Here is a 15089-nt window from a genome sequence, read left to right on the forward strand (position 1 = left end):
AAATTCTACCAGGCGGCTTCCTCTTTCATTTCTTAGCCCCAATCCATACTCACCTACTACGTTTCCTTCTCTCCCTTTTCCTACACTCGAATTCCAGTCACCCATGACTATTAAATTTTCGTCTCCCTTCACTATCTGAATAATTTCTTTTATTTCATCATACATTTCTTCAATTTCTTCGTCATCTGCAGAGCTAGTTGGCATATAAACTTGTACTACTGTAGTAGGTGTGTGCTTCGTATCTATCTTGGCCACAATAATGCGTTCACTATGCTGTTTGTAGTAGCTTACCCGCATTCCTATTTTCCTATTCATTATTAAACCTACTCCTGCATTACCCCTATTTGACTTTGTGTTTATAACACTGTAGTCACCTGACCAGAAGTCTTGTTCCTCCTGCCACAACTTCACTAATTCCCACTATATCTAACTTTAACCTATCCATTTCCCTTTTTAAATTTTCTAACCTACCTGCCCGATTAAGGGATCTGACATTCCACGCTCCAATCCGTAGAACGCCAGTTTTCTTTCTCCTGATAACGACATCCTCTTGAGTAGTCCCCGCCCGGAGATCCGAATGGGGGACTATTTTTGTTTGTCTGGCCTCTCAACAGATACCCCTCCGTTGTGGTTGTACCTACGGAACGGCTATCTGTATCGCTGAGGCACACAAGCCTCCCCACCAACGGCAAGGTCCATGGTTCATGGGGGGAAGTTCTTCTTCTTATGAATGCCAATTTGCGGTTTTTTTTTCCACATTCCACAGCACTATGAACTGAACGCTTGTTTCAATGCAATGTTTTCGTTTCTGTTGCCGACTGTCAATTGTTTTTGCCAAAGATCGAATGTTATTGCCAAACTTTCTAGTGTAATTATTGAAGTATCTGTGATCTGTTCCTGTATGCATATGTGTGTGGCGCATGTGTGAATGTGTTTTGGTGTGATATAATTTTTTTGTGGTGTGTGTGTGTGTGTGTGTGTGTGTGTGTGTGTGTGTGTGTGTATGTGTGTGTGTGTGTGTGTGTGTGTGTCCAGAAGGTGAAGGGGGAAGAGTTTTTTTGTTTTATCTTATCATTTCCTTTATTAAGTGTAGTAGTTGAGCCTGTGCTGATGTGTGTTTGTTCATTTATCACATATTTGTTTTCTGCTATGGCTTTCTGGATGTGGAAGTTTTCTTGCGTTTGTATAAGATGTTTATCATGGTCGCTTATTCTCATTATTTTCATTTCTTGTTCCATGTTTGTAGGATGATGGTTATGATGTTTTAAATGTTCTGCAAATGTGGAATGGTTTGTTTCATACTTCCAACATCTGATATGTTCTTTGTATCGTGTTTAAAAATTCCTGCATGTCATGCCTATGTATACTACATCACAACTTCGACGTTCAAGTTTATATATTCCTGATTGTTGGATTTTGTCCCTCTTGGTAGCTGGCTGGCTTAGGTGTGATTGGAGGGTTTGCCCAGGCTTATATGCTATTTTGAAGCCCAGTCTCTTTAGGATGTTTGCAACTCTGTGTGTTACTTTATGTGTGTAGGTCATGGTGTACCATCTGTTTTGTTTTTTTCTGTGTGGTGTTGTCTTTGTGTGTGTGTTTGTTGAGTGTGTTTGTAAATTTTTAGCTTGTGAGTTCTCTTGCATTCTGGAAATGTTGTGTTTGTATTAGTGTTTTTATTTTTTGATTGCGCCTGTGTACCACATGTATGTCATATCCGTTGTTTCTAACTATTTGTAAGATTGTACTCATTTCTTGTTCATAGTTTCTCTTGTTGAGTGACAAAAACGTAAATCAAATAGCAAACATATATACATATTCCAGGTAACTGATGATACCTTGCAGAAAATAAAGGCGAAACGCATATGGCACTAAAATTGTGTTTTATTCAGTTGCTGTCAGACGGTCCATAAGTAAAAATTATCAGTATACCGTAATATTACACGCAACTGAGGAAGACAGGACTACAAAAGTTGAAGACATGGAAGGGTAAGCGTTACCTAAGAATGCCCAGTTGAAAAGGAGAGCCGGCCGGGGTGGCCGAGCGGTTCTAGGCGCCACAGTCTGGAACCGCGCGACCGTTACGGTCGCAGGTTAGAATCCTGCCTCGGGCATGGATGTGTGTGATGTCCTTAGGTTAGTTAGGTTTAAGTAGTTCTAAGTTCTAGAGGACTGATGACCTTTAGAAGTTATGTCCCATAGTGCTCAGAGCCATTTGAACCATTTTTGAAAAGGAGACGTCCGCTGTAGCGGCGTTGTATGTAATGGCAGCGGGTAAATGTGTTTGCCGAGAGATGGTTTGGCGGTATTACCCGTTGCACACGCGGGAATTCCCTCATTTCTCTAGAGTTATTTCCGCAGTTAGTTTCACGATAGATTCCTCCCAGCCAGCACAAGGAGCGGTTATCCAGCACCTTCGCGGAGGATGCCTCACAGATTTAACACAGGATTAAAGAGGTATGCGGACTGTATCTATTGGAGTCTAGTTCGAGTGTGACAGTGAAGTTGCCGTGACGCTTACGACATCTCTAAATGAAGGTAAATTAACTGCCAGATGTTTTTACTGGCCTTTCCATTCCGCTGTGACAGTTTTAGAGTCATTCAAAGAAAATCTACTGCCAGTAGCGCCGAAATACCCAGATCATGCAGTATGAGTTGGAGGCGACTTTAACGTACCGAGTATAGACTGGGACGTCTACGGATTTATTACTGCGATACAGACAGACAGTCTTGAGAACTACTTTTGAACACGTTTCCCGAAAAGTGTCTTCAATAGCTGGTTCGACAGCCCACACGCAATGGAAGTATGTTAGACCTTGTAACTATAAACAGGCCTGACATTATCGACTGTGTGAGTGTAGACACAGGGACTACTGAGCATGATTTCATCATAACGACGATAGTTACTAAAGGTAATAAATAAATCAAGAGGCTTACGAGAGTATTGTTTACCGGAAAGAACACATAAGTAGTTATTAGCATCTACACCTACATCTACATGCATTCTCTGTAAATTACATTTAAGTGCCTGGCAGAGGGTTCATAGAACTACCTTCACAATTCTCTATTATTCCAGTCTCGTAATGCGCGCGTAAAAGAACGAACACACATATCTCTCCGTACGAGCTCTGATTTCCATTATTTTATCGTGGTGATCGTTTCTCCCTATGAAGGTCGGTGTCCACAAAATATTTTCGTGTTCGGAGGAGAAAGTTGGTGATTTGCAATTTCGTGAGAAGATTCCGCCGCAACGAAAAACGCCTTTCTTCTAATGATGTCCAGCCCAAATCCTGTATCATTTTTGTGACACTCTCTCCAATATTCCGCGACAATACAAAAGATGCTGCCCTTCTCTGAACTTTTTCGATGTACTCCATCAGCCCTATCTGCTAAGGATCCCACACCGCGCAGCAGTATTCTAAGAGGATGGACAAGCGTAGTGTAGTTGATATGTTACATTTCTAAAGTGTCCTGCCAATAAAATGCAGTCCTTGGTAACATTTTCTATGTTTTCCTTCCAATATAAGTTGTTCTTAACTGTAATACCAAGGTATTTAGTTGCATTTACAGCTTTTAGATTAGACTGATTTATCTTATAACCGAAGTTTAACGAATTCCTTTTAGCTCTCATGTGGGTGGCCTGACACTTTTCGTTATTTAGGATCAATTGCCAATTTTCGCACCATTCAGATATCTTTTCTAAATCGTTTTGCAATTTGTTTTGATCTTCTGATGACTTTAGTAGTCGATAAACGACGGGCCGGCCGGTGTGGCCGTGCGGTTCTAGGCGCTTCAGTCTGGAACCGGTTCGAATCCTGCCTCGAGCATGGATGTTTGTGATGTCCTTATGTTAGTTAGGTTTAGGTAGTTCTACGTTCTAGGGGACTGATGACCACAGATGTTAAGTCCCATACTGCTCAGAGCCATTTGAACCATTTTTGATGAACGTCAGCGTCATCCGCAAACAACCTAAGACGGCTGCGCAGATTGCCTCCCAAAGGAACAGCAAAGGGCCTATAAAATTACCTTGGGGAACGCCAGAAATCATTTCTGTTTTAATCAATGACTTTCCGTCAGTTATACGAACTGTGGCCTCTCTGACAGGAAATCACAAATCCAGTCACACGATATTCCATAAGCACGCAATTTTTACTACAAGCCGCTTGTGTGGTACAGTGTCAAAAGTCTTTCGGAACTCCAGAAATACGGAATAGATCTGAAATCCCTTGTCAGTAGCACTCAACACTTCATGTGAATAAAGTTTTAGTTGTGTTTCACAGGAACGATGCTTTCTAAACCCATGTTGACTGCATGTCAATAGACAGTTTTCTTCGAGGTAATTCATAATGTTTGAACACAATATATGTTCCAAAATCCTGCTGCATATCGACTTTAACGATATGGGCCTGTAATTTAGTGGATTACTCCTACTACCTTTCTTGAATATTGGTGTGGCTTGTACAACTTTCCAGTCTTTGGGTACGGATCTTTCGTCGAGCGAATGGTTGTATATGATTGTTAAGTATGGAGATAATGCATCAGCATGCTCCGAAAGGAACCTAATTGATATACAGTCTGGACCAGAAGGCTTGCTTTTATTAAGTGATTTAAATTGCTTCACTACTCCGAGGATGTTTGCCTCTACGTTACTCACGATGGCAGCTGTTCTCGATTCAAATTTTGGAATATTTACTTCGTCTTCTTTTCTGAAGTTACTTGGGAAGGCTGGGCTTAGTGACTCTGCTTTGGAAGCACTGTCTTCGACAGTGTCTCCATTGTTATGGCGCAGAGGAGGCATTGATTGTTTCTTGCCGCTAACATACTTCAAATACACTCCTGGAAATGGAAAAAAGAACACATTGACACCGGTGTGTCAGACCCACCATACTTGCTCCGGACACTGCGAGAGGGCTGTACAAGCAATGATCACACGCACGGCACAGCAGACACACCAGGAACCGCGGTGTTGGCCGTCGAATGGCGCTAGCTGCGCAGCAGTTGTGCACCGCCGCCGTCAGTGTCAGCCAGTTTGCCGTGGCATACGGAGCTCCATCGCAGTCTATAACACTGGTAGCATGCCGCGACAGCGTGGACGTGAACCGTATGTGCAGTTGACGGACTTTGAGCGAGGGCGTATAGTGGGCATGCGGGAGGCCGGGTGGACGTACCGCCGAATTGCTCAACACGTGGGGCGTGAGGTCTCCACAGTACATCGATGTTGTCGCCAGTGGTCGGCGGAAGGTGCACGTGCCCGTCGACCTGGGACCGGACGGCAGCGGCGCACGGATGCACGCCAAGACCGTAGGATCCTACGCAGTGCCGTAGGGGACCGCACCGCCACTTCCCAGCAAATTAGGGACACTGTTGCTCCTGGGGTATCGGCGAGGACCATTCGCAACCGTCTCCATGAAGCTGGGCTACGGTCCCGCACACCGTTAGGCCGTCTTCCGCTCACGCCCCAACATCGTGCAGCCCGCCTCCAGTGGTGTCGCGACAGGCGTGAATGGAGGGACGAATGGAGACGTGTCGTCTTCAGCGATGAGAGTCGCTTCTGCCTTGGTGCCAATGATGGTCGTATGCGTGTTTGGCGCCGTGCAGGTGAGCGCCACAATCAGGACTGCATACGACCGAGGCACACAGGGCCAACACCCGGCATCATGGTGTGGGGAGCGATCTCCTACACTGGCCGTACACCACTGGTGATCGTCGAGGGGACACTGAATAGTGCACGGTACATCCAAACCGTCATCGAACCCATCGTTCTACCATTCCTAGACCGGCAAGGGAACTTGCTGTTCCAACAGGACAATGCACGTCCGCATGTATCCCGTGCCACCCAACGTGCTCTAGAAGGTGTAAGTCAACTACCCTGGCCAGCAAGATCTCCGGATCTGTCCCCCATTGAACATGTTTGGGACTGGATGAAGCGTCGTCTCACGCGGTCTGCACGTCCAGCACGAACGCTGGTCCAACTGAGGCGCCAGGTGGAAATAGCATGGCAAGCCGTTCCACAGGACTACATCCAGCATCTCTATGATCGTCTCCATGGGAGAATAGCAGCCTGCATTGCTGCGAAAGGTGGATATACACTGTACTAGTGCCGACATTGTGCATGCTCTGTTGCCTGTGTCTATGTGCCTGTGGTTCTGTCAGTGTGATCATGTGATGTATCTGACCCCAGGAATGCGTCAATAAAGTTTCCCCTTCCTGGGACAATGAATTCACGGTGTTCTTATTACAATTTCCAGGAGTGTACAATCAGAATCTCTTTGGATTTTCTGCCAGATTTCTAGACAAGGTTTCGTCGTGGAAACTGTTGTAAGTATCCTCGCATTGAAGTCCACACTAAATTTCGAGCTTCTGTAAAAGATCGCCAGTCTTGGGGATTTTGCTTCTGTTTAAATTTTGCATGTTTGTTTCGTTGTTTCTGCAACAGTGTTCTAACCCGTTTTGTGTACCAAGGAGGATAGGCTCCGTCGTTTGTTAATTTATTTGGTATAAATCTCTTAATTGCTGCCGATACTATTTCTTTGAATTTAAGCCACATCTGGTCTACACTTGTATTATTAATTTTGAATAAGTGGAGATTGTCTCTCAGGAAGGCGTCAAGTGAATTTTTGTCTGCTTTTTAGAATAGGTATATTTTTCGCTTTGTTTTGTAGGATTTGGGGATTACAATATTCAATATCGCTACGGCAACCCTGTGTTCACTAATCCCTGTATCGGTTTTGATGCTCGTTATTAACTCAGGATTATTTGTTGCTAAGAGGTCAAGTGTGTTTTTACAATCGTTTACTATTGCGTGGTTTCATGAACTAACTGTTCGAAATAATTTTCGGAGAATGTGTTTACTACAATTTTGGATGATAGTTTATGCGTACCTCCGGAATTACACACGTTTTCGCCAACATATCGAGGGTAAATTAAAGTCACCACCAACTATTATCGTATGAGTCGGGTACGTGTTTGAAATCAAACTCCAGTTTTCTTTGAACCTTTCAGCAACTATAATATCTGAATTGGGAGGTCGGTAGAAGGATCCTATTATTATTTTATTCCGGTTGCCAACAATGACCTCTGCCCATGCTAACTCACAGGAAGTATATACTTCAATTTCGCGACAAGTTAAACTACTTCTAACAGCAACAAACACGCCACCGCCAATCGTGGTTAGCCTATCCTTTCGGAACACCATTAGGTTCTTCGCAAAAATTTCGGCTGAGCTTATATCCAGCTTTAGCCAACTGTCAGTGCCTATAACGATTTGAGGATCAGTGCTTTCTATTAGCGCTTGGAGCTCTGGTACTTTCCAAATATAGCTACGACAATTTACAACTGCTATACCAATGGTTCCTGTATCTACGTTCTTCCTTTGTTCGGACTGTACCCTTTGTGACTGAAGCCCTTCTTATGTTTTGCCGAGACCCTCTTGCCTAAAAAGCCACCACGTGCACGCCATACAGCCCCTGCTACCCGTTTAGCGGCCTCCTGCGTATAGTGGACACCTGACCTATTCAGCGGAACCCGAAACCCAAGCACCCTTTGGCGCAAGATGAGGAATCTGCAGTGAACCGTGAATTTATTACTTTCAAAACCTTTTCTTAAGAATTTACTTTATTTACTAACGATTCATCAAGAACATTAACACATTTAATCACATTATGTGAACATGGAAGTAGTTGCCAGGAAGTAACTGATGGAAAATAAAATTAAATTTCAACAAATAAGAATTTTATTTCTAAAAGTCTTTTCAAAAACAGATTTAAAATTACAGTCAGGAAACACCCTCTAAATATCAAGTTACAATTATTCCGAGGCAGAATAACTTTTTTTCAGGAATTCGGTCTTTACCTTAATTCTATAAATTCGTTAACACCGAATCCGACAAACATGACAGAGGCAGCTATTAACGTACGGCAGACCGACCGACAGACAGACAGACAGAAACTGCCTAACAAATGCGGACGAGAGACAGACGAGCAAGACGAGAGACTGACCAAGAAAACGAGTAAAATTTAAGAAATAAATGAACAGCATATCTCCAGTCACTTCTAATAACTGGGATTTCTGGCGAACACCTGGCGCAGCACCCTCAAAACGCTCTCCGGAACCGTCCGCTGCCAGCCGCTTCAACGGACGCAGGAAGGCGCGCCGATCTCCCGTCTCACGGCGTCGCAGCTCGCACCGGTCAGACTGATGTCGCGGGTTGACTCCTGTCGCTCTCGTGCCGGCCGCGAAGCCACTACGCCTCGCTATACGGCGCGGCCACTGGTCTCACGTGGCGACCTCACATGCGCCGACGCTCCAGGCGGACAAGTCATCTTGTGTCTCCGTGCGCGACCGACCAACCGATCGATCCAACCGCCAATGCCCATTGCCTGAGCAAACTCGAGCAGACTGGCGGCCTAACACATGTCGCACTCCGGACGACAGACAGACACTGACTGCCCCACACTGAGCCGGCTGACCAACTGACTAGACTCAGTCTGACAGACTGACCAACTCCGACTTTTTTTTTCCTTTATTGATTTTCAATTCCCCCCGAAGGGGGCGGGCTGGCAGCAGCTTAGTACGCTGCTCTACAGCCTACAGACTTTTATTTTAAAAAACGGAAGAAGAAAAGAAACAAGAAAAACAGGCGATAAAACGGTGACGTCAAGTGTAAAATGGCGGAAAAATGCGGAAAGTTAAAACAGAAAGCAAAAGGGGTTGGCAACGTTAATAAAAGACACAGGAATCAGACAAGTAACATAGTACACACACACACTTAAAAAAAAACACGGCGACAGTATGGTTTCTGTTCGCAAGAGATAAAAGACACACCCAGCGACAGTATGATGCCCGTTCGAAACACTTCCCAAAAAACACAACATGGAACACTCACTGTAAAACCCTCACTGTAGAACACTCAATGTAGAACACTGCACTAAAGTGGCGGCACAAAGATGACACTCCCGAGCCAAAGGCAGATGGTGGGGGGGGGGTACCTGGAGGAGGGGGAAGAACAAGGAGGGAGGAAGGAAAAAAACGAAAAAAGGGGGGAACCAAGGAGGGGGAGGACTAATAAAGGGGGAGAAGGGCAGATGCGAGAGGGAATGAGAGGAGGCAGAGGAGGGAAATGTGAAAGGACTCGGGGGAGAGAAGGGGGCAAAGAGAGGGGAGGTGGAGAAGAAAGAGGATGGAAGGGGGGGGGGAGAGGGAGCCCGGGAAAAGGACAGAGGAAAGGAGGGGGAGTGAGGATCAGAGTTGATAGGAGGGATAAATGGAGGGAGAGAGGGCATCATCCGGGAGGGGGAGTTGATGGAAGCCACCTTGGGAAAGGAGATGTATGGGTGTAGAGATGGAGGGTAGGGGGGGGGGGGGCACAACAGTGAAGACGTGGCAGGGGGCGGGGATGGGAGAGGAGAGGAGCAACCAGGGGGTGGGGGGGCAACTCCAACCTCATAGCGCCCCTTAAATGCACGTGAACAGGCAACTTTTCCCCTTCCCCACCAGAGAGAGACACCAAAGCTGCGATTGCCACAGCGGCGCCACCGCCAGAAACGGAGGGCGATTGCTTTACACTACGCACTGCTTCGCGCTCTTGAAAACAGCAAAGTTTACCACGGCTCATGCAGCCTACGCGGTCGCAGAACCGTCTGAGTCTCTGATTCAGACCCTCCACTCGGCTCTGTACCAGAGGTCCGCAATCGGTCCTGTCGACTGTGCTGCAAATGGTCAGCTCTGCTTTCATCTTGCAAGCAAGACTGGCAGCCTTTACCACTTCTGTTAGCAGCTCGAAATCAGAGAGAATCTGTTCTGATCCAAAGTGACATACGTCATTGGTACCGTCGTGAGCAACCACCTGGAGCTGGCTGCACCCTGTGCTCTTCATGGCGTCCGGGAGGACCCTTTTCACATCTGGAATGACTCCACCCAGTATGCACACGGAGTGTACATTGGTTGTCTTTCCCTTCTTGTCTGCCAAGTCCCTAAGGGGCCCCATAACGCGCCTAACGTTGGAGCTCCCAACTACCTGCCCAGATCTTGAAGGCTGAGTGGTTTCCTCTGAAACAGGACAGGTGACAGCATCTGGCTCAGCGACAGTGTCAGGCACAGACAGCACCTGGAACCTGTTTGTCAGACAAACTTAGACACTGAATTCACTTCACTTATTTCTAGTAAGATGGACGTAGAGGAATTATGGGCATAGTTTAAACGTATTGTAAAAAGTGCTCTGGAAAAGTATGAGCCTAGTAAGTGCAATAAGGACGGAAAAAACTCATCGTGGTTTAAGAACGACATTCGGAAAATGCTAAGTACGCAAATACTGTCGCACTATCGGTTCAAAAGGGAAAGAATAAATGATGACAGACAAAAAATAGTAGAAATTCTTGGGTCTGTAAAAATATTGACGCTAGGTGCGTACAATAACTGCCACCGTCATACCTTACAAGAGATGTTGCCGAGAAACCGAGAACGTATTGGTTGGGCCGTGTTGCGGCTCGCGTTGGTGCTGTTTGTAGGTTTCCGCTCTCTACTTCTCGTGTTGACTGGCGCCACTCGGTTTCGCAAGCGTGTCCTATCCGCTAGTGGCAGCAGCGGCTGTTATCGGTATGTAGTAACTGTTGCCCTATCTTTGGGACGACGTGGTTGTTTTTCCGGGTCGCGTGAGTGTGCCATTTCGGTTGGGGACTCAGGAGGAGCCAGGTCCGCGCAGTGCAACAACACGGCGGGACCGCTGGCAGCACGCATGGATTGCCGGATAGAAGGGCTGTGGTCACGAGGGTGCACGACCTCGTCGTAAACCGGATCCAGCAAGATTTAAGATGAGCGCATTTCAATCGAACTAGAAAAACCTCCACCATTGTGATATCTCCAGTGACTTGGGTTCGTGTTGTTGCTCGCAGTGTCGCCGAGGCGAAGAGCAGCGAGTGGAGTGCTTGGGGAAGGCGGATCTAATTAGCTTTCCTGGACTTCTTATTACTATTTACTACGTTCAACTTGTTACAATTTGTTAAGTTCAACTAGCGGGCGGATGATCCCGGCGGAGGTTCGAGTGCTCCCCTCGGGCATGGGTGTGTGTGTTTGTCCTTAGGTTAATGTAGCTCAAGTATGTGTAAGCTTAGGGTCTGATGAACTTAGAAGTTAAGTGCCATAAGATTTCACACACATTTGGACATTTGAACAACTAGCGGTAATTTAACTTGCCTGGTGGCCGCTAACGCCCCAGTTACCTGCCCTGGCGGTAAGTGTTTGTAACGGCAGTGAACGTTCCCTCGCCTTGCCGCTGCTGTCCGGTAAGGCGTGTAGTTTTGATAGCTTTCTTGATTGTAGCTGGTTGGTGATTGTTCTATTCTGGTAATAGTGATTCCATCCTCGTTGCAAGCACTCTAAGCACAGCATTATGGGGACGTAGTGTAGACCGCCAGTTCCGGCTTTGACATATTGGTCCATCGTTGCATTTGGTTTATCGGACGCCAGGTAGCTTCAAAAAGATTATCATTAGTCATTCGTTAGACTGCCACTGGTTTGACTTACCATCTTGTAAAGTGAATGCAACACTTGGCCGCCTATCTTATCGCTAGCGAAAGTGTTTGTTGCCGGCCCTTCTCAGAGGTCGATTCCTGGAGCACCGTCTGTGGCCCCTTGGCTCTTGTGCGTTCTAAAAGAAGGTCTGATGGCCAGTAGTTCAGTGTAACGCTCCTTCAGTCCACGCCTTCTGCCGGTATAATCTGCCTCAGTACCCTATAAGGAACTTATGTACTGGTCCTTGTGTTTTATTATTGTATTATTTATTACAATACCTTGTAATGCCTACATTAAAGGTTATATATGTCTAGTTAATAGTTCTGGTCGCCTTCTGGAATAAATCTAGCAGTATAGTGTTCAGTGGATGTTAAGGACTGTGTTGCAAAGTTTACCATCATCTTATTTCACCCGTTTGATGATCAGTTGCTTTTTTTTTTAATTAGCCTTTACTATTGTATTTGCTGTTTTACAGCACGTTTCTAAATTTTTTGTGTTATTGCTGTTCCTGACGTGTAAGGCCTTCAACCGTGATTGTGGTCATTTTCCTTAAAATTCTAATTTGGTATTTGTATTTTAGCACTAAGCCTTAAAACCTTATTTACTGCAATTTTTAGCGTCTAATGCCTTCTGCTGTGTTTGTGGCGACTTGCCTTTAATATTTCAATATCTAATTTGTAAGTTGCAGCGAGTTTAAACAATTCTTAATTTATTGCCATTCCTGGCGTGTATGGCCTTCTACCCAGATCACAGCCGCTTGCTTTTAAAACATTATCTGCTGTATCTGTATTTAATGGTGATTTGCTAAATTGTATCTCAATGAAAACGCTATTATTTACACAGTTGTTTATTCCTTCATTAATATCGTGTAGTATTTTTATTTATTGTTGAGTCTAGAATTACTGGTTTAAAATAAATTGTGTGTAAGTGTAAAAGACAACCAATAATAACTGATTACGGCCCCGTGCACAATCGTAACCGAATCCTGTCTTCCTTTGACTATCAGGTTTCATTGGTTCTTTGCAAAATCACTAAGCGGATCTAAGGCCCTACCCAATCACTCGTTGACGAGCCTGGGTGTGGCAAAGCGAAAGCCCAAGTTTTAAATTTCGCGTTTGAGAAATCGTATCGCACAGTCGCCCTCATGGATGACTTAGTGATAGGCATCCGTGGCGTAGAGAAACAACTGAAAGAGTTGAAAACAGGTAAGATGTTTGGTTCGGATGGAATCACAGTTCGGTTTTACAAAGAGTACTCTAAGGCGTTGGCCACTTACCTAGCTTACATTCATCTCGAATGTCTTTCCAAGCGCAGAGCCTCCAGCGACTGAAGAAAAGCGGGTTCACTCCCATATATAATAAGGTTAAAAGAACGTACCGGCATAATTACAAACAAATATCCTAAGCATCGGTTTGCTGCAGAAGTTTTGAACCTATTCTCACTTCGAATATAATAAATTTCCTTCATACGAAAAATCTTCTGTCCTCGAGTGACCACGGCTTTAGAAACCAACGCTCGCGTGAAACTCAGCATGCCCTTTTCTCTTACGAGGGGCGTTTGAAATTCCGCGCATAGTCCGAGAAGTGTCACCACCGGCGCGTATCGAGGTCATATTTAGTTAGCAGCAACTATGGAAATAACGCACACCAAGTTTCAGCCATATTGGTCTATTTATTTGCCTTTGGCATTCGTGTGAATTAAGGAAGTCGAGTGATTGTCAAAAAATGGACGATAAGGAATTTCGTGTGGTAATTAAATTTTACTTTATGAAAGATAAAACGCCTCAGGAGATTAAAGAGAAGCTTGATAAACATAACGTTGAGCCTGCACATTCGATTGGAACAGTTTATAAGTGGTTTCAAAATTTTCGGAGTGGCCATTTGGGCACTAGTACTGCTGAACGTTCTGGACGCCCTGTGGAGGTTACGACTACATAAATCATTGATAAAAGCCATGATATGATGATGGATGAGAGAAGAGTTAAGGTGCGTGAGATTACTAGTGCTGTGGGCATCACGAATGAACGAGTACATAATATTTTGCAGAAACATTGAGACATGAGAAAGCTATCCGCAAGATGGGTTCCGCAATTGCCCACGCTTGACCAAAAACGGAATCGTGGGACGTGTTGCAAGGATTATTTGCAGCTGTTCAGGAAGAATCTGCAGGACTTTAAGCGTCGTTTCGTCACTGTGGATGAAACATGGATACATTACTATACTCCTGCGACCAAACAACAATGTAAACAAAGGGTTACGAAGGGGGAATCTGCACCAAAAGAGGCGAAGACCATTCCTTCGGCCAGAAAGGTTATGGCGACTGCCTTTTGGGATTTGCAAGGGATAATCCTCATCGATTATTTGGAAAAGGATAAAACTATTACAGGTGCATATTGTTCATCGTTATTGGACCGTTTGAAAACCGAGCTGCAAGAAAAAAGCCGACGATTGGACCGCAAAAAAGGCCTTTTCCGACACGACAATGCACCAGCACACATCTCAACAGTTGTGGTCACAAAATTAATGGAAACAGGATTCCAACTTGTTTCTAATTCCCCCTATTCTCCAGACTTGGCTGCGCTGGACTACTATATCTTCCCCAATTTGAAGAAATGCCTGGCGGGACAAAGATTTTATTCAAACGAGAAGCTGATTGCAGCAACTAATAGCTATTTTGCAGACTTGGACAATTCCTATTATTCGGGGAAGGGATCAGCAAATTAGAACAGCGTTGGAGGAAGAGTATAAGTCTAAAAGGAGACTATGTCTAAAAATAAAAAAAGGTTTACCCCAAACACGTAAGAGCCGTGCGGGGTAGTCGTGCAGTCTACGGCGCCTTGCCACGGTTGGTGCGGTTTTCCCCGTCGGAGGTTGGAGTCCTCCCTCGGGCATGGGTGTGTGTGTTGTCCTTAGCGTAAGTTAAAGTTAGATTAAGTAGTGTGTAAGCCTAGGGACCGATGGCCTCAGCAGTTTGGTCCCATACAACTTACCACAAATTCCCAACACGTAAGTAGTTTTCAAGCGCCCCTCGTATGATGTCCTGCTGACTATCTATGAAGGGCAATAGGTTGATTTCATATTGATGGATTTCCGCAACGCATTTGACACGGTGCCCCACTGCAGATTGTTAACGAGGGTACGAGAATACGGAATAGGTTCGCAGATATCTGGTTGATTCTAATACTTGTGAAGTAACAGAGCTCGGTGTTATCCTCGATGACTTGGTGATAGGCATCCCTATCGTTAGGAACGCCTCAAGCCGCCGTGAATTGTGATAGGACCGCTGTTACATGAATGATCTGAAGGGCCGCAATGACCAACAACCTGCTGCTGTTTACTGACGATGCTGTGGTGTGCGGCAAGGTGTCGTCCTTGACTGACTATAGGTTGACACAAGGTGTCTCAGACAAAATATCTCGTCGGTATGCTGAGTGGGAGCTTGGTCTAAATGTGGAAAAATGCCAGTTAATGCAGATGAGTGCAGGAAACAAACCTGTAATACTAGAATGCAGCGTCAGTAGTGTGCTGCTTGATACAGTCACCTCGATTAAATACCTAGGCAAAGTGACATGAAACTGAACGAGC

This window comes from Schistocerca cancellata, chromosome 1, assembly GCF_023864275.1.
Source record: "Schistocerca cancellata isolate TAMUIC-IGC-003103 chromosome 1, iqSchCanc2.1, whole genome shotgun sequence".
Classification (NCBI taxonomy): Eukaryota; Metazoa; Arthropoda; class Insecta; order Orthoptera; family Acrididae; genus Schistocerca; species Schistocerca cancellata.